At 44.7% G+C, this 19,987-nt stretch overlaps 1 protein-coding gene across 2 annotated transcripts in view; it reads left to right on the top strand.

Moving 5' to 3' along the window:
* The window catches only part of ZNF776 (zinc finger protein 776), an 82,416-nt gene that overhangs the window by 29,893 nt on the left and 32,536 nt on the right, over nucleotides 1–19,987 (top strand). The window lies entirely within an intron of this gene.

Below are 19,987 nucleotides of genomic sequence, written 5' to 3'. Positions count from 1 at the left end.
GGGATAGGTGAAAAACTACTTCAGACAGTGGCATGATAGTGCTTCTAGAAGATAGAAGAGAAGTGTTAGATCACCTTGAAGTAGTAGTACAAAGGTAGAATTCTGTCTGATTCCAACAGAAAACATCTTTTGCCTGCATAGTCAATTATTGTGTCCAAATACTGTGTCCAGTCAATAACTGTGTCCAATTCACTGAGCAACGCTTTTATCCATTTCATAATTCTTACTTGATATCTGAGATATATTCAATTCATTTTAGAAGTCTAACATCAATCTCAAAAAACAATGAACGAAATGCTACTTTGATAAGAGACAAAGGGGAGAGGTGGGACTTCTTAATCAGAAAGCCGGTGAAATGCACTTGAAGGAAGTGAGAAATGAGCCATGTAGGTATTTTTAGAATAAATTCCAGGCAGAAGAAGCAGGTTACTAGAGTGCATGGATGGATGGAGACTTCACAGGGCACTTCAGCATTGGAGGGCCTAGGGCTCCAACCCAGCAGGCCTTCATCTGCTTTGCTGGCTGCAGAGACACTCAGGGTATATAGGTGAGAAATCTCTTCTTTCTTTTTTTTTTCTTTTGTTTTTGAGATGGAGTTTCACTCTTATTGCCCAGGCTAGAGTGCAATGATGCAGTCTTGTTTCACTGCAGCTGCTCCACCTCCTCGGTTCAAGCGATTCTGTTGCCTCAGCCTCCCAAGTAGCTGGGACTACAGGCGTACGCCACGACGCCCAGCTAATTTTTGTATTTTTAGTAGAGACGGGGTTTCACCAAGTTGGCCAGGCTGGTCTCGAACCACTGACCTCAGGCGATCCACCCACCTCGGCTTCCCAAAGCACTGGGATTACAGGTGTGAGCCACCAAGCCTGGCCGAGAAATCTCTTCCGCTTTGTTGTAAAGTTTTGGAGCTGCAAAATAAATAGCACTCGAATCTAAAATTTTCTTTTTAATTCTTAGCAAAGCAATGTACTTCTTTTCTTTTTTTTTTCTTTTTGAGATGGAGTCTTGCTCTGTCACCCAGGTTGGAGTGCAGTGGCGCGATCTCGGCTCACTGCAAGCTCAGCCTCCCAGGTTCATGCCATTCTCCTGCCTCAGCCTCCGGAGTAGCTGGGACTACAGGTGCCCACCTCCATGCCCAGCTAATTTTTTGTATTATTAGTAGAGACAGGGTTTCACCATCTTGGCCAGGCTAGTCTTGAACTCCTGACCTCGTGATCCACCCACCTCGGCCCCTCAGTGTGCTAGGATTACAGGCGTGAGCCACTGCGTCTGGCCCCAACATTTGTTTTAATGTTCAGATTCTCCCAGATGTCTGGACAGTGGGAACTCATTAGAGCTGTGGACTCTCTGCTTTTTTATGTCAATATTATTGATAATTTCATTACTTTCTAATCCAAAAATATTTTCAGGCTCATGTTGTACCATTCCTGTCCCAGCCCGGGAATCAGCCTCTTTTCCAAGGAGCTCTGGTTTTCTTCAATAGATAACAATGCTTGTAAATATTAGTAATCATTAGCTGTGCTCTTTTCTACTGGTAAATCATTGATTGTTAGGTCCTCTTGGGGAGAAAGCAGATACATACACATGCACGCACATATTTCTTTTTTTTTTTTTTTTTTGAGACGGAGTCTCGCTCTGTTGCCCAGGCTGGAGTGCAGTGGCGCGATCTCGGCTCACTGCAAACTCCGCCTCCCGGGTTCACGCCATTCTCCTGCCTCAGCCTCTCCGAGTAGCTGGGACTACAGGCGCCCGCCACCACACCCGGCTAATTTTTTTGTATTTTTAGTAGAGACGGGGTTTCACCGTGGTCTCGATCTCCTGACCTCATGATCCGCCCGCCTCGGCCTCCCAAAGTGCTGGGATTACAAGCGTGAGTCACCGCACGCGGCCTTTTTTTTTTTTTTTTTTTGAGACAGAGTCTTGTTCTGTCACCCAGGCTGGAGTGCAGTGGCACGATCTCGGCTCACTGCAAGCTCAGCCTCCCAGGTTCACGCCATTCTCCTGCCTCAGGCTCCTGAGTAGCTGGGACTACATGTAGGGACCAGCCCCACAGGGTCGGTGGGTCTCTCCCTGCGTGCAGCGATGAGAAGTGTAGAAATAAAGACACAAGACAAAGAGATAAAAGAAAAGGCAGCTGGGCCAGGGGGACCACTATCACCAATGCGCGGAGACCGGTAGTGGCCCCGAATGTCTGGCTTCGCTGTTATTTATTGTGTACAAAGCAAAAGGGGCAGGGTAAAGAATGTGAGTCTTCTCCAATGATAGGTAAGGTCACGTGGGTCACGTGTCCACTGGACAGGGGGCCCTTCCCTGCCTGGCATCCGAGGCAGAGAGAGAGAGAAGACAAAGAGAAAGACAGCTTACGCCATTATTTCTACATATCAGAGACTTTTAGTACTTTCACTAATTTACTACTGCTGTCTAGAAAGCAGAGCCAGGTGTACAGGACGGAACATGAAGGTGGACTAAGAGTGTGACCACTGAAGCACAGCGTCACAGGGAGACGGTTAGGCCTCCGGATAACTGCAGGAAAGTCTGACTGGTGTCAGGCCCTCCACAAGAGGTGGAGGAGCAGAGTCTTCTCTAAACTCCCCCGGAGGAAAGGTGACTCCCTTTCCCGGTCTGCCAAGTAGCGGGTGTTGTTGCTTGACACCTTTTTGCTACCTCTAGACCATGGTCCGCCTGGCGACGGGCATCTTCCCAGATGCTGGCGTCACCGCTAGACCAAGGAGCCCTCTGGTGGCCCTGTCCAGGCATAACAGAAGGCTCGCACTCTTGTCTTCTGGTCACACCTCACTATGTCCCCTCAGCTCCTATCTCTGTATGGCCTGGTTTTTCCTAGGTTATAATAATAGAGCAGGGATTATTATAATATTGGGATAAAGAGTAATTACTACCAACTAATGATTAATGATATTCATATATAATCATATCTAAGATCTATATCTGGTATGACTATTCTTGTTTTATATTTTATTATGCTGGAACAGCTTGTGTTCTCGGTCTCTTGCCTCGGCGCCTGGGTGGCTTGCCGCCCACATCTCCCCCTTTTTATTAACTAGGACCGCCATTGCCATCATTGCGTGTCGTTGACTTCGGATTTGGTTTCGGACTCCTTGGAGGTATCTGCAGACTAAAAGGAGACTACATAAGCATACCAATATTAATAATGCCAGTAACAACAATGATCCTCCGAAGGGTTTGAACCATTTGAAGGGATTAAAATCAGATAATTGTTTAGTTATGCCTTCAAATATGTCTGAGCCAGGAACAGTGGATAAATGGGCTTGTGAAGCCTCAAAAATTTGCTCTTTAAGTTGTGAAATATCCAAGGTTAAGTTATCATCCCAGGCTTTTAAATGTCTTGAGACCTGTTCCCAGCTATGTTGATCTTGATTATAAGCATAGGGCGTTATGCAGTAATCAGAAGTATTCCAATCACACTGTAATTGCATACGGTGTTCCAAATTCATAACTCTATCTCCCAGCCATGTTACACTTTGGTGGAGATCAGTAATTTGATTAACTAATTTTTGATCAATTTGAGCCTGAGAATTCCAAAGTCTGGAGGAGTTTTTTTTCCATGCTTCAACATAGTGAGCGGTTTGAACAGAATTGTGAATGGCAACTCCAGCAGTTGCTGCTGTTGCAGCAACCGCAATTAGTCCTGCAAGGACTGCAATAAGAGTAAAAATAAATCTCTTTTTTCTTTTGAGGATACCTTTAAGAACTTCATTGACTATGTGAATAGAGGGGGAAGATTCCCATGGACGATGTAAAGAAACTGGTATCCATACCCCCTCCCTAGCCCTTACTAAGAGAATACTTGTAGTGGGATTAAAAGTTGCATCAATGCAAGTGAACAGCTTACAGTTATCACATTCTATAGTTTGTGAATTAGGAATAATGTTTCCAACCAACAGCATGTAAGGGGGTTTGACACAGCTCCTGATGGGTATCACCCGTTCAGAACTGAGGGTGATGTTGAATGTGGGTGTTTTGGTATTAGTACGAAGGAGTTGATAGGTAGCGTTCCATATCCTTATTCCTGTCCGGGCTGCAGCTAATTTCCATAGTTCAGGATGTTCCGGGGTGACAAAGGGATGAATCATCTTTGGTCTAGGAGGAGCAATGCCTGCGTCCTTCCATTTAAATGGGTAAGGAGACACCCATTGTCTCAGCATGTAAGACTGCCATCTATGCTCTTTATAATCTAAGGAATGAATAAACTCCGAGCATAAGGTAGTTTTGCTGGAGCAATCTTGCCAATAATATCCTTTTGGAGCCCAATCAATAACAATACCTGTGGCTAGAGTTTGAAGTACAACGGCCTTAGGAGCATTATAATCATCCCATAAAATTGAAGTCATTTTAAAAGGCCCCTTTGTAGGTTTCTTTGGACAGTCTGGCAGTCCTTTTGTTTTATTAGCTTTGGTAGTGAGAGGAATTCTCCATCCCTCATGTGGATTACGTTTGACAGTGAAAAGTTGAAGAGTTAGTACTGAACACATTATGCGATTGATAAGAATCATTTGTAAAGGACGGTACAGTCCACATCCAATCCTGGTAAGAATAAGCTAAACAGCCAGGCATCTTCCCAATGCATAGTGGTGGATATTTATAACCAATTGACAGATTTAAGTGCATACCTTCTTCTTCCGGTTGAGCTGGAAACCGATCATCATTAGGGACCGGCATGAATGCACTATTGTTAGTGTAAACTTCTACTGGGGAGTCTATCCAGGAGATAGACCGAATTAGAGGGGGAAAAGGAACATATGCCCAATAAGTATAATTTTGAATTGCCCCAACCGGTGGTATACTTACCGCTGCACTGACTACCATAAAGGCAGCCAGAATTATATTACCGGTCGTTTTTGGGATTCCTTTTTCTGTTAAGAAATTTTCTGTTTGATGAGATAAAACTTTTATTTGACCCCATGTTGGTGGAGTTGAACGAGAGGTGTTGTAGGTCACATGGCGAGATTTTGCCTCAATGTGCAGGTCCTGAAGTGTATGTGTCAGGCTGTGAAAGTTGCTCTTTTGTTTCCGATGGGTCTTTGCCTTTTGTTTCTGGGAGCGTTTCATCTTTGGAGTTATGGTGCAATTTTAATTGTCGGGAGGGAACCCACACAGGCTGTAATCCTTTTCCTGGGGAAACACAAGCAAAACCCCTACCCCCAGTTATGACCGTGCCTAATTCCCATGTGTTAGTTTTTACGTCCTTCCACCATACCCGCATTCCTTTTTGTGGATCAAATTTATTTCCAGTGAAATGTTCTGCGGCTGTGAAAGGTTGATTTCTTGTCAAGTTTAAGAAATTTAGTGTGAAAAGAGCCGGATTTAATTGGGCATGAGGAGTAACAGCATCTCCCTTTGATTTAGTTGCTTGTTTTCCAAGTTGATCTTTGAGTGTTTTATTGGTTCGTTCAACTGAAGCCTGTCCTTGAGAATTATAGGGGATGCCAGTTGTGTGAGTAATTGCCCAGGTCTGAGTAAACTGTTTGAAAGCAGCACTAGTGTAGCCGGGGCCGTTATCAGTTTTTAGTTTCTCAGGACAGCCCATAACCGAGAAACAGGAAAGCATATGTCGTTTACCATGAGCTGTACTTTCTCCTGTTTGACAAGTGGCCCAAATAAAATGAGAAAAGGTATCAATAGTTACATGTATAAAAGAAAGCTTGCCAGCCGGGCGTGGTGGCTCACGCCTGTAATCCCAGCACTTTGGGAGGCTGAGGCGGGTGGATCACGAGGTCAGGAGATCGAGACCATCCTGGCTAACACGGTGAAAACCCGTCTCTACTAAAAATACAAAAAATTAGCCAGGCGAGGTGGCAGGCGCCTGTAGTCCCAGCTACTTGGGAGGCTGAAGCAGGAGAATGGCGTGAACTCCGGGGGCGGAGCCTGCAGTGAGCCGAGATCGCGCCACTGCACTCCAGCCTGGGCGACAGCAAGACTCTGTCTAAAAAAAAAAAAAAAAAAAGAAAGCTTGCCAAAAGGAGGATAATGAGTCACGTCCATTTGCCAGAGAGCGTTCTGTGAAAGTCCTCTAGGGTTAACTCCCGAAGAGAGTGGCTGTAAAATTAACACTTGACAAGTAGGACAGTGATGTATAATGGTTTTAGCTTGTTTCCATGTAAGGGGGACCTTTTTTCGGAGTCCCGCAGCATTGACATGGGTTAAAGCATGAAAGTTTTCTGCATCTGTAAAAACGGGAGTAACTAATGTATCAGCTCTGGCATTTGCTGTCGAGAGGGGTCTGGGGAGAGGTGTGTGGGCCCGAATGTGAGTAATGTAGAAAGGGGAAGACCTTGCTCTGAGCACAGACTGAAATTTTTGAAAAAGAAAAAATAGGTTATCATTGGGCAAAAATTTGATTAAGGCAGTTTCAATGTTGCGAGCAACATGTACTACATGTGCTGAGTCAGAGACGATGTTAACTGGTTCAGGAAAATCTTCAAGGACAGCCATAACAGCAAGCAGTTCAGCTCGTTGTGCTGAAATAGCTCCTGTGTTAAGAACACGTTCTCCTGGTCCTGTATATGCTGCTCGGCCATTAGAGGAAGCATCAGTGAAAACAGTGACAGCTTCAGGTAATGGGGTGTTTCTAGTAATGTTAGGTAAAATCCAAGAAGTGAGTTTAAGGAAATGAAATAATTTTAGATTAGGATAGTGATTATCAATTACACCCGGGAAACCTGCCAAATGCACTTGCCAAGCGATGCAAGTAGCAAAAGCCTGTTGAACTTCTAATCGGGTAAGGGGAACAATGATTTTTTGGGGCTCTGTTCCCAAAAGACGAAGGAGACGAGAACGAGCCTGACCAATTAAGGTAGAAATTTGATCTAGATATATAGTTAGCGTCCGTAAAGAGTTGTATGGAAGAAAGCACCATTCAATTAAATTATGTGCCTGAATAATGAGTCCTGTTGGAGAATGTTCAGTGGGAAAAATTAGTATTTCACAAGGTAAATGTGGATTCACTCTGGTAACCTGAGACGTTGAATGCATTTTTCTATAAGTCGTAATTCAGAATCTGCCTCAGGAGTCAAAGACCTTTTACTGCGTAAATCAGGATTGCCCCGTAGTGCTGCAAAAAGATTAGACAGAGCATAAGTAGGAATGCCTAAGGAGGGACGAATCCAATTAATATCTCCAAGTAATTTTTGGAAATCATTTAGAGTTTTTAAGGAGTCTCGTCTGAGTTGAACTTTTTGAGGTTTAATGACCTTGTCCTCCAGCTGCATTCCTAAATAGTAATAGGGGGATGAAGTCTGAATTTTTTCTGGGGCGATAACCAAGCCAGCTGCTGTGACTTCTTGTTGTAATGCAGAAAAACAAGATATCAATAGAGAACGTGAAGGTGCTGCACAAAGAATATCATCTGTGTAATGAATAATATAACATTGGGGAAATTTATCTCTAACTGGCTTTAATATGCATCTCACATAATATTGACAAATAGTAGGGCTACTGAGCATACCTTGAGGTAGAACTTTCCAATGGTAACGTGCTGCAGGAGTGATATTATTAAGGGTTGGAACAGTGAAAGCAAATTTTTCAAAATCCTGAGGGGCCAGAGGAACGGTAAAGAAACAATCTTTAAGGCAATGATGATAAGTGGCCAATACTCAGGAATCATAGTGGGGGAGGGTAAACCAGGCTGTAATGTCCCCATAGGCTGAAGGGCAGCATTTACCGCCCTAAGATCAGTAAGCATTCTCCACTTAACAGATTTCTTTTGGATAACAAAAACAGGTGAATTCCAAGGAGAAAAAGAAGGTTCAATGTGTCCCAATTTTAATTGTTCGAGAACCAAAATATGAAGTGCCTCCAGCTTATTTTTTGGAAGCGGCCACTGATCTACCCAGACAGGTTTTTGAGTTTTCCACGTCAAAGGGATGGGGTCTGGAGGCTTGATAGTGACCGCTTCTAAAAAGAATAACCAAGTCCTGTAGAGTCTGCTTTAGGAGTAGGTATGATAGGCTCAGTGATGCCTGTGCTGATTTTCCTAAACCCATACCTTGAACAAATCCCATTTTAGTCATCATATCTTTACTCTGCTGGCTGTAATTGCCTTTAGGAAAAGTAATCTGAGCCCCCCATTGATATAAAAGACCTCTTCCCCACAGATTAACAGGAATGGGTGTAATAAGGGGGCGAATAGTTCCAGTCTGTCCTTCAGGGCCTGTGCAATGTAAAATTGTGGAGCTTTCGTATACCTCTGAAGCCTGACCGACACCCACTAATGCTGTGGAGGCATGCTCCTTTGGCCAGTGTCGGGGCCATTGATGTAAAGCTATAATAGAAACATCAGTACCCGTATGAATCATTCCCTCAAACTTTTTTCCCTGAATATGCACGGAGCACACAGGACGAGTGTCAGAAATTTTGCTGGCCCAGTAGGCCGCTTTACCTTGATAATCTGTGCTACCAAAACCTCCTTTTCTTGTACTAGAACTGGATGCCAAAGGAATGTAAGGAAGTATCAGGAGTTGAGCAATGTGGTCCCCTGCTGCTGCATTCCAAGGGACTGCAGAGCTAATGACAATATGAATTTCACCTGAATAGTCAAATCAATTACACCAGTATGTACTTGAACACCTTTTAAATTTAAACTTGAACGTCCTAGTAGCAAACTGCCAGCCGGCAAGGGGCCAAATACACCTGTAGGAATAGCAATAGGTGGCTCTCCAGGCAACAAAGAAATATCTCTGGTACAACAGAGATCTACTGCTGCTGAGCCTGTGGTGGTGGGGGACAAGCATTGTACTGAGATTCCTGCTGGGGCTGAGCCATTAGATCCTGTGGGACAAATTGCTGAAGTGGGAATTGGGGTGGAGGTTGAATGGAATGAACTGGGAAGGCTCCCGTCTGGCTGGACGCCCGGGGCTGAGAGTTGAGGAATGCCCCATTGTTTAATGGGGCCTGGGGCCGGCCCCTCATCCCGTTTCCCTGATTTTTAGAAGGCCGTAAAGGATTGCCATTAATATCAAATTTGGAATGGCATTGAGATGCCCAGTGAAAGCCTTTTCGGCATCGTGGGCATACAGTAGAAGGTGGGGTGTCCTGCTGCTGAAAAGTTTTTTGTTGTTGGTGGTGATGTAAGGGACGGTGACCTGCACGCCGAGGGCAATTTCTTTTTGCATGTTCCTTCTGGCCGCGTATGAAGCATTGGCCAGAGAATTGTCCAGGCATTCGAATAGAGGCCATAGCTTGTGCCATAATCATTGCTGTATGCAGAGTTCCTTCCACCCCTTCACAGGCTTTAATGTAGGAGGTGAGTACATCACCACCCGGTGGAATTTTGCCTTTGACGGGGCAAATAGCCGCCTGACAATCTGGATTTGCTTGTTCATAAGCCATAAGTTCTACAACACGTCTTTGGCCGTGGCTATCAGGAATAGCCTTTTCTGCTGAGTCTTGAAGACGAGCAATAAAGTCTGGGTAGGGCTCATGTTGTCCCTGTCTGAGGGCTGTGAAAGATGGGCACACTTTACCATCATCTTGAATTTTGTCCCAAGCATCTAAGCAACATTTTCGCAGTTGTTCAATAACCCCATCATTTAGTATAGTTTGGTGTTGGATTGCAGCCCATTGACCCATTGCCAGTAACTGGTCAGCCGTAACGTTAACGGGAGGATTAGAGCCCTGATTAAGAAGCATGCGTTCCTGGACAGCATCAACCCACCAAGTCCTGAATTGTAAATACTGAGATTTAGATAAGACTGACTTTGCTAAAAGTTCCCAATCATAGGGTACCAAACGTTTATCTTCTGCTAAGGCTTTTAATGTGGAATGGACAAAAGGAGAGTTGGTGCCATATTGTTTCACTGATTCCTTAAAATCTTTGAGGAATTTAAAAGAAAAACTTTCCCAAGTAGCAGGGCGTAGCTGGACCTGGCCTGGACGTATGGGGTCAGGCTGAACTACCGCCTGAACAGCGGGAATGGCAGGTATCGGCTGTGCCCCAGGAGCAGGCAATTGCAGAGCCTGATTATTTCCCTGAGCAGCCTGATTTTCGGGCTGAGGGGCTTGATTATCAGCCTCTTGATCTTGTTGAGCCGTGGGGTCAGCCGCCTGCTGGGCAGGATCAACAACAGGCTGTGGGTGGTTTTGCACTGTTGGGGTGGCAAGTACTGGAGGTTGTAAAATTACAGGAAATTGCCAGGCTTTGGGATCCCCATATTCCCTTGCCTGAATTATAGCCCTCATAAGCGGAGTGTCATTTTCAGGGATGTATGTAATTTGTTGCTTATGAGCGGCAATAGTAGTATTAGCAACAGCGGTTGACCGGACCAGGAGCAGGAAAAGGTGTAGAATTTTGAATAGAAGGAGAGTTGAGAAACTTAGAGCCAGCTTGAGACCAGATTACCTGCTGAGCAGGTCTTTCATGGGCCTGAAAACCAGGCTGCCACGGCAAATGCAGACCAAGCTTCACAGGGGCCTGTGACTCTATCCGAGTCCGATTTGTAGGAAGTGGACCAGGCTTCAAGGGAGCCTGTGACTCTAACTGAGTCCGATTTTCAGAAAAGGAACCAGGCTTCCAGGGAGCCTGTGACTCTGAGTCCGATTTTCAGAAAAGGATCCAGGCTTCAAGGGATCCTGTGACTCTAACTGAGTCCGATGAGAAGAAATGGGATTGAGGGCCTCCCTACCGGGCCGAGAATTAAGAGCCTCTTTTCCCAGTTGTTCAGATAGCAGAGCCTCTGTACCAGGTTGCATAGGAACATAATTTATAGACTCGTTTTCAGGCTGCCTGATCTTATCCGCTATTTGCACAGCGGCAGCGTTAAAAGAGGGAGGAGAGACAGGAGGGTCTGGCCGCAATGGCTGTTGATATGTTTCAGCTGAGTTTTGCTGGTTGGGGGAAATGAGTGCATTTAGGTCAGTTAAAAGCTCATCGTAAAGCGACAACGGGGGTGCGGTAGCCTCTGGTGTGGGTGGCAGCGGCACAGGCACGTCAGAGTGAAAGTCCTCCTGTGAAATTATGTTCTCAATTTGTGCAGTATCCTCAGGGGAAAGAGAACTGAGAACTTCCTCGGTCTCCTCAGAGGAGAGGTAGGAGGGATCAGTCTCCATGTTGTCCTCCTGAGTCTGTAAGGAGTCTAAGACAGAGCGAACCGAAGCCCAGATTGACCAAATGGTGGGTGGGATAAAATGTCCCCCTTTATGAGCAATTTTGAATTGTTTGCCAATCTCATCCCAATCTTTAAGTTCTAAAGTTCCCTCAGTCGGAAACCAAGGGCAAAGAAGATCTACAACCTCAAATAATTCAATTAACTTTTCAGTAGAGACTTTAACATCTCCTTCTTTAAGAAGAGTTTTTATAAAATTTAAATAAGCCGAGTACTTTGTACTGGCCTGTCCCATGGTGTCCCCGGAATACTCTGAGTGCTGTAGCTTACCACCAAATTTATTGACCGCAATTCTCAGGAATCTCTCGTTGAACTCCTCCGCTGATCCCGTAGTCAGGGTGCAACTTCACACAGCGAGGGAGAGCCCCACGTCAGAGCGCCAGATGTAGGGTCCAGCCCCACAGGGTCGGTGGGTCTCTCCCTGCGTGCGGCGACGAGAGAGTGTAGAAATAAAGACACAAGACAAAGAGATAAAAGAAAAGGCAGCTGGGCCAGGGGGACCACTACCACCAATGCGCGGAGACCGGTAGTGGCCCCGAATGTCTGGCTTCGCTGTTATTTATTGTATACAAAGCAAAAGGGGCAGGGTAAAGAATGTGAGTCTTCTCCAATGATAGGTAAGGTCACGTGGGTCATGTGTCCACTGGACAGGGGGCCCTTCCCTGCCTGGCAGCCGAGGCAGAGAGAGAGAGAAGACAAAGAGAGCTTACGCCATTATTTCTACATATCAGAGACTTTTAGTACTTTCACTAATTTACTACTGCTGTCTAGAAAGCAGAGCCAGGTGTACAGGATGGAACATGAAGGTGGACTAGGAGCGTGACCACTGAAGCACAGCATCACAGGGAGACTGTTAGGCCTCCGGATAACTGCGGGAAAGCCTGACTGGTGTCAGGCCCTCCACAAGAGGTGGAGGAGCAGAGTCTTCTCTAAACTCCCCTGGGGAAAGGGTGACTCCCTTTCCTGGTCTGCCAAGTAGCAGGTGTTGTTCCTTGACACATTTTTGCTACCTCTAGACCACGGTCTGCCTGGCGACGGGCATCTTCCCAGATGCTGGCGTCACCGCTAGACCAAGGAGCCCTCTGGTGGCCCTGTCCAGGCATAACAGAAGGCTCGCACTCCTGTCCTCTGGTCACACCTCACTATGTCCCCTCAGCTCCTATCTCTGTATGGCCTGGTTTTTCCTAGGTTATGATTATAGAGCAGGGATTATTATAATATTGGGATAAAGAGTAATTACTACCAACTAATGATTAATGATATTCTTATATAATCATATCTAAGATCTATATCTGGTATGACTATTGTTTTATATTTTATTACACTGGAACAGCTCGTGTTCTCGGTCTCTTGCCTCGGCGCCTGGGTGGCTTGCCGCCCACAACTACAGGTGCCCGCCACCATGCATGGCTAATGTTTTGTATTTTTTTAGTAGAGACAGGGTTTCACCGTGTTAGCCAGGATGGTCTCCCTCTCCTGACCTCGTGATCTGCCCGCCTTGGCCTCCAAAGTGCTGGGATTGCAGGTGTGAGCCACCGTGCCCGGCCACATGCACACATTTCTATACAAATTTATTTCTACATCTATATTTACATCTACAAAGACTTGAAAAATTCAGATATTTGAAATGACTCATGGGACGGAAAGCACTCTCTCATAAGGCTCTTATTTAAATATAAAGCATACAGTACAGCTAGAGAAAGAACAGTCCAGCATCAGGGCTCAGAAAGATCTGGACACATGACCCTCAGGATTCTTATTCACAAATGGACATGCTTCATCCCTGGACTGTGCCACTAATATCTATGGGATGGAGCTTGATTTCAGAAGAATTAATAATAGAAATTCCCAGTAGGGACTTTTATGTCCCTCTGGCTGCATGACCCAAGCCAACCTAGCCATTTATGCCAGGTAAAAGCCAGCTGTAAAGACACGAAAAAATTTCAGAGTTTAAGCAGCACATTGTAACTCCCACTGCCTTTCTTTGCTTAAAGTCAAACTAGATATCCAGATGTCCCCAGAGATAAGCATAAAATTGTCCTATTCCAGTTATAAAATATATCTATTCTCCACAGTCATCCCTTTGTTGGCTTGGTATTTTTAATTACAAATCACTCCTTAACATTACCCTACATCATTTTCACTATTTATAGAACAGAACAAGCAAAAAGGGCAGCTGTCAAAATACTTTGTGTGCATTATTGGAGAAGTGGGTATTGCTTCAAAATATTTCAGAAAATGAAATAGCCCAGCACAAATGTTCATAATCATGCACAAGATTGGCTACTCTTTTACCTCCTTCCATCATCAACTTTAAGAACAGTATCAATAGATTCATTCAATTCAAAGTTAATTCCAGTTCCTCTCCTAGCCAATATTTTCCACGGATAGAACATCTTGTGGTTGTTTTAATTCAATTTCTCACTTCATTTTATAATCTATATCAGTATTATCATAAGCTTTGTTTGAAATGTGTTAGTCAATTTGTGATGCCATAAAGGAATACCTGAGATTGGGTAATTTATTAAAAAAAAAAAGAGGGAGATGTATTTGGCTTACAGTTCTGCAGACAGTACATGAAGGAAAGTGCCAGTATCTGCTTTTGGTGAGGGCCTTACAATTTTGGCAAAAAGTGAAGGAGAGCCAGCGTGTCACATGGTGAGGGAGGGGGCAAGAGAGGTAGGCAGGAGGTGCCAGGCTTTTCTAAACAACCAGATCTTGCATGAATTCAGTGAGAACTCACTCACTACCATGAGGACAGCACCAACCCATTCATGAGGGATCCACCCCCATGACCCAAAGACCTCTGACTAGGCCCACCTCCAATGTTGAAGGTCACATTTCAACATGAGATTTGCAAGGAATATACTTCCAAACCATATCAGAACCCATCAAATTAATTTTACCAAATATACCAGTATTACACCAAATAGCAGATAACATTATGAGTTTGATCATGATCATTACAAAATAAGTCAAAATTACAGTATATTCTCCACCTTTCCTCCAAATTGGGGTTCTTGCCCGTATACCAAATATATATGTTTTTTAGACATAGGTTCTCACTCTGTCACCCAGGCTGGAGTGTAGTGGCACCATCATGGTTCACTGCAGCCTGGAGCTCCTGGGATCAAGTGATCCTCCCACCTCAGCCTCCCAAGTAGTAGCTCATATACCACATATTGTCCTACAAAAGGGTTTAAATCCAGGGCCAAGTATCATCCAGAGAATTTATTTTTATTTATTTATTTGACTCTCATTTTGTCACCCAGGCTGGAGTACAGTGGCATGATCTCGACTCACTGCAACCTCTGCCTCCCGTGTTCAAGTGATTCTCTTGCCTCCACCTTGAGTAGCTGGGATTACAGGCACCTACCACCACGCCTGGCTAATATTTGTATTTTTTTTTAGTAGAGACGGGGTTTCACCATGATGTCCAGGCTGGTCTCGAACTCCTGACTTCGAGTGATCCACCGGCCTTGGCCTCCGAAAGTGCTGGGATTACAGGTGTGAGCCACCATGTTCAGCCTATCCAGAGAATTTAAATGTTCTTCTGAGGGCAGAGTAAATGCATATTGGGGACTATCCCTAATGAATGAAAATTGGCTTTGGCTTCCTAATGGAAAAGAAGGCATGAGCCAAATCTAGTACAGAATACTGATCTCTCTGAGCTTGCAGCACAGCTTTAGTTGTTGATGCCATATCAGATATAGCTGATCAAATGGGGGGACACCAATTTATCAAGTCTTCCATAATCTATAGTTAACTTACCAGATCCATCACCTTTTCTTCCAGGCCATCCTAGACCGAGGCTGGAGTGCAGTGGTGCAAACACAGCTCATTGCATCCTCAAACTCCTGGCCTTGAGTGATCCTCCCCTCAGCCTCCTAAGTAGTTAAGACTACAAGCATGTTCCACCACACTCAGCTAATACGTTTTCAAATTTTTCTAGAGAGGAGTTCTCACTATGTTGCCCAAACTGGTCTCAAACTGCTGGCCTCAAGTAATCCTCCTGCCCTGGCCTCCCAAAGTGTTGGGATTACAGGCGTGAGCCACCACACCCAGCCCATCCTAGACTACTAAATAGGGAATTTTAGTAATATACCTGCATCTAAAAGATCCTTAATTCAAGCCAACATTTATTTCCCCCAGGAATTCTATGGTGTTATAAATTAATCACTTGAGTGAGCTTAGCAATTCTAAAGATTCCCATCTAGCATGCTCAATTAAAACAGGACTAAAAGCAGATTTACATGGCATCCTATCAATTCCAATAATGCCTTATGGTAACGGTGTAGCAAAAATTATACATAATTTCTGTCCATAAATTCTTCTATAGACCATATTTCTCCAGCTGCAAGCCGCCTCTAGCTGTATCACTATGTTTGTGTAATTGTATTTCCTTTTAAGTTTACATTAGCTAAGTTATAGCAACATCGATCATCAATTGTAGTAAAGTTTTCTCACTGCCTGCAGACCATTTACTTCATTCCAATGAAGGTGAACTTGAAGTCCCAGCTAGAGGTCATGAGACCCTAACAAGGTCATGAGACCCATTGTCAAAGGAAATTAAATTTTGGGACCCCAAACCCATTTAGCCAAGGGGAAAAGTCAAGCTGGGAACTGGGTCATGCAAACTTGCCTCTACCTTTTGGTTCCTAAATAAAATGGCTACAAGATGAAAAGCTACCCACCTTCCCCATATTTTGCCCACAAGGAAACTACTGATGAGCTGTTAAAACTTCACCGTGGTGGCCAGGCGTAATGGCTCACACCTGTAAGCCCAACACTTTGGGAGGCCAAGGCGGCTGGATCATGAGGTCAGGAGTTCGAGACCAGCCTGGCCAAGATGGTGAAACCCCATCTCTACTAAAAAAAAAAAAAAAAGAAAAATTAGCCAGGTGTGGTGGCAGGTGCCTGTAATCCCAGCTACTCAGGAGGCTGAGACAGAAGAATCTCTTGAACCCAGGGGACAGAGGTTACAGTGAGCCGAGATCATGCCACCACACTCCAGCCTGGGTGACAAGAGCAAAACTCCGTCTAAAAAAAAACAAAAAACAAAACAAAACAAACAAAAAACTTCACCATGGCAATGCAAATTGATAGTTTATCTTTACAGGTGCAGTCACCCCAGCCTGTCAGACACAAAATGCCTATCCGATTGTTCCCCTACCCCATTTCCTCTGTGTTATCTTATGTAAAATGCAGATCCCCCACATCTTTCTTTTGCCCTTTTAATGTGAAAACTGTGTGCTTCTCAATATCCCACCCTTTCCTCTTTAAATTTGGAGCCCTAAAAATCATCTTCAGAGAAAAGCATAGACTTGTCTCCCAGGTGGGTCGTTAACTTTGGCAAATAAATCTCCAAAATGATTGAGACTTGTCATTTTCTTCGATTGACATCATCATTCAGTCATAATACTCCCCATTTCCCTCCCTGGTTATAATCAGAGCAGGCGCTGAAGAGATTATACTTGTCACCTTTTTATAATTTTGACATTTTGAAAAATTATCGACTAGGCTGAATTAATTAGTTCCAGATCTTTGAGTAGACCAATTATTTTTACAGGGATTCAGTACTTTTAGTAACTACTCCATCTTCCTTTCCTGTTTAAGGTCATTTTTAATCAACTATCAAACATTTTTATCCAATTCTGTTTTCCTGAGGTTTCTTCTGTCTTTCTTATTTATTTATTTATTTATTTATTTATTTATTTATTTATTTATTTTGAGATGGAGTTTCACTCTTGTCACCCAGGCTGGAATGGAATGGTGCTATCTCAGCTCACCACCTCTGCCTCCCAGGTTCAAGCGATTCTCCTGCCTCAGCCTCCCGAGTAGCTGGGATTACAGGCACGCGCCACAACACCTGGCTAATTTTTTTTGTATTTTTAATAGAGATGGGGTTTCACCATGTTGGTCAGGCTGGTCTCCAACTCCTGACCTCAGGTGATCTGCCCGCCTCACCCTCCCAAAGTGCTGGGATTATAGGCATAAGCCACCACACCAGGCCATCTCTTTTATTTTTAGTTGCCTTTCTTCTGAATGATTCTTACTTTTCCCTCCCCCTCCAGTATTTTTTTTTTTTTTTTTTTTTTTTTTTGAGACGGAGTCTCGCTCTGTCGCCCAGGCTGGAGTGCAGTGGCGCAGTCTCGGCTCACTGCAAGCTCCGCCTCCCAGGTTCACGCCATTCTCCCGTCTCAGCCTCTCCGAGTAGCTGGGACTACAGGCGCCTGCCACCACGCCCGGCTAATTTTTTGTAGTTTTAGTAGAGACGGGGTTTCACCGTGGTCTCGATCTCCTGACCTCGTGATCCGCCCGCCTCGGCCTCCCAAAGTGCTGGGATTACAAGCGTGAGCCACCGCGCCCGGCCCCCCTCCAGTATTAAGTCTTATTCAAGAGAGCTCAATAAGGAGGTCCATAACATCAAGCCTCATATCATGTTGTCTCCCCTTTTACCATGACATCAATTAGCTGGGTCCGCAGGATGGAGTTAGGAAAAGGTATGGTAGTGTACTTAATTACAGGCTAGAATCTACAGCTGATATAGTTTAGATGTGTGTCCCTTCCAAATCTCATGTTGAAATGTGACCTCCAATGTTGGAGGTGGGCCTAATGGGAGGTGTCTGGGTCTTTTGCAGGACATTTAGTTATCCCCTCTGACCCACAGACTCCAGTTCCCACTTACATTCTTCCTCCTGTTTGTGAGTGAAATCACATAACTTGTGCAATCTCAACCCAAGGACTAGAAGCCAACCTATTCACAAAAAATCTTCCTCACCAGCCTCTACCATATTTCATTCTGCCCAATAACTCCTTAGCCATTATTATTTAAAATGGACTCAGAGATCATAGCAAATATCCCATTTTCATCACCAACTGAAAAAATTTCAAAAATGTAATTGAAAATGCTCACAAAACTCCACAGAGCATCCTCATGTGAGGTTTTGTTAAGGCAAAGGGTGTGGTGCAGCAGGAGAAAGAGAATGCATTCCCATATGCTATGTCAGACACAAATCCAGGCAGTTTTCCAGACTCCCATTCATACACTGATGTGATTCACTTCCGGATCAAGCCACCAATATCTGAGAGATAAATCCTGGCTTCAGGAGAGCTCAAGTCAGAGGATCCCAGCAGGGATTTTATGCCCTTCTGGGGTAACATAGTTGAGCCAGAGTGCCTACCTAATCACGTATGCCAACCAGAAACCATCAGCAGTCAAACTCGCCCTGCGTATTGTCATGGGATCTTCCAGATGTTAAACAATACATAATAAATCTCACTGCATTTAAATGTCAAAATGAGATACCTAAAGTCCCTAGAGACAAAACCAGAGCTTTTCCAGTCCAATTTTAAATTCCATCTTACACAAAACAAATGCACACTATATCAAAATTTGGGGAATGCTGCTAAAGCAGTACTTACAGGGAAATTTATAGACTACATTATTATATAAGAAGAGAGTTCACAAATAAATGACAGTTCATTTTAAGAAACTAGGAAAACCAGCCAGGCATACTGGCTCATGCCTGTAATCTCAGTGCTCTGGGATCACTTGAAGCCAGGAGTTCAAGACCAGCTTGAGCAATACAGTGAGACTCCATCTCCAAAAACAAAAAAAAGTTAGCCAGGTGTGATGGCACATGCCCGTGATCCCAGCTACTTAGGAGGCTGAAGATTGCTTGAACCCAGGAGTTCAAGGTTACAGTAAGCTATGATAGTGCCACTGCATTCTATCCTGGGTGACAGAGACCCTGTCTCAAAACAAAAAAGAAAACTGGGAAAACACAGACAAATCCTAGAGGCAACCCTATATACTGTATGGTCTCTTGCCCCTTGCATCAGGAGCAGCCCTGCCTCAGTGACAGCAAAAAGTAGCAACCAAGGAAGCTATTTCCACATGATTCACCAGGAACACTGGCTAAGTTGCAAAGCCACATCCCTGAAATGCTAGATCTTCCTTTTTTCAGTCTTGGTTTTCCTACCCACTTACGCACCCAGCAATGGTCTTTTTGTGTGTTTTTTTGTTTTTTATTTTTTGAGACGGAGTCTCCCTCTGTCATCCTGGCTGGAGTGCAGTGACGAAATCTCAGCTCACTGCAAGCTCCGCCTCCCAGGTTCATGCCATTCTCCTGCCTCAGCCTCCCAAGTAGCTGGGACTACAGGCACCCGCCACCACGCCTGGCTAATTTTTTGTATTTTTAGTAGAGATGGGGTTTCACCGTGTTAGCCAGGATGGTTTCAATCTCCTGACCTCATGATCCACTGCCTCAGCCTCCTAAAGTGCTGGGATTACAGTCGTGAGCCACTGTGCCCAGCCCCAGCAATGGTCTTAAGTTGAGCCATCTAGTCTATGGGAATCCATAAAATGTTTAGATTTGCCCTGGGAGTGATACTGACCACAAAAGAGACACAGCTGTGGAGGTTCTGAAACTTTCTGTATACTCTCATCCTATATAGTCATAGTATGGGAACATCTGAGCGTGTACCTTTAGAAGTGGCACATCCCAGGCTGGGTGCAGTGGCTCATGCCTGTAATCCCAGGACTTTGGGAGGCCGAGGCAGGCGGATCACCTGAGGTCGGGAGTTTGAGACCAGCCTGACCAATATGGAGAAACCCTGTCTCTACTAAAAATACAAAATTAGGGCTGGGCGCAGTGGCTCACGCCCGTAATCCCAGCACTTTGGGAGGCCGAGGCAGGCGGATCACAAGGTCAGGAGATCAAGACCATCCTGGCTAACATGGTGAAACCCCGTCTCTACTAAAAAATACAAAAGAATTAGCCAGGTGTGGTGGCGGGCACCTGTAGTCCCAGCTACTCGGGAGGCTGAGGCAGGAGAATGGCGTG

This window comes from Symphalangus syndactylus, chromosome 13, assembly GCF_028878055.3.
Source record: "Symphalangus syndactylus isolate Jambi chromosome 13, NHGRI_mSymSyn1-v2.1_pri, whole genome shotgun sequence".
Lineage (NCBI taxonomy): Eukaryota > Metazoa > Chordata > Mammalia > Primates > Hylobatidae > Symphalangus > Symphalangus syndactylus.
Note: the sequence above shows the minus strand (reverse complement) of the source record. Positions and strands in the feature narration are given on the sequence as shown.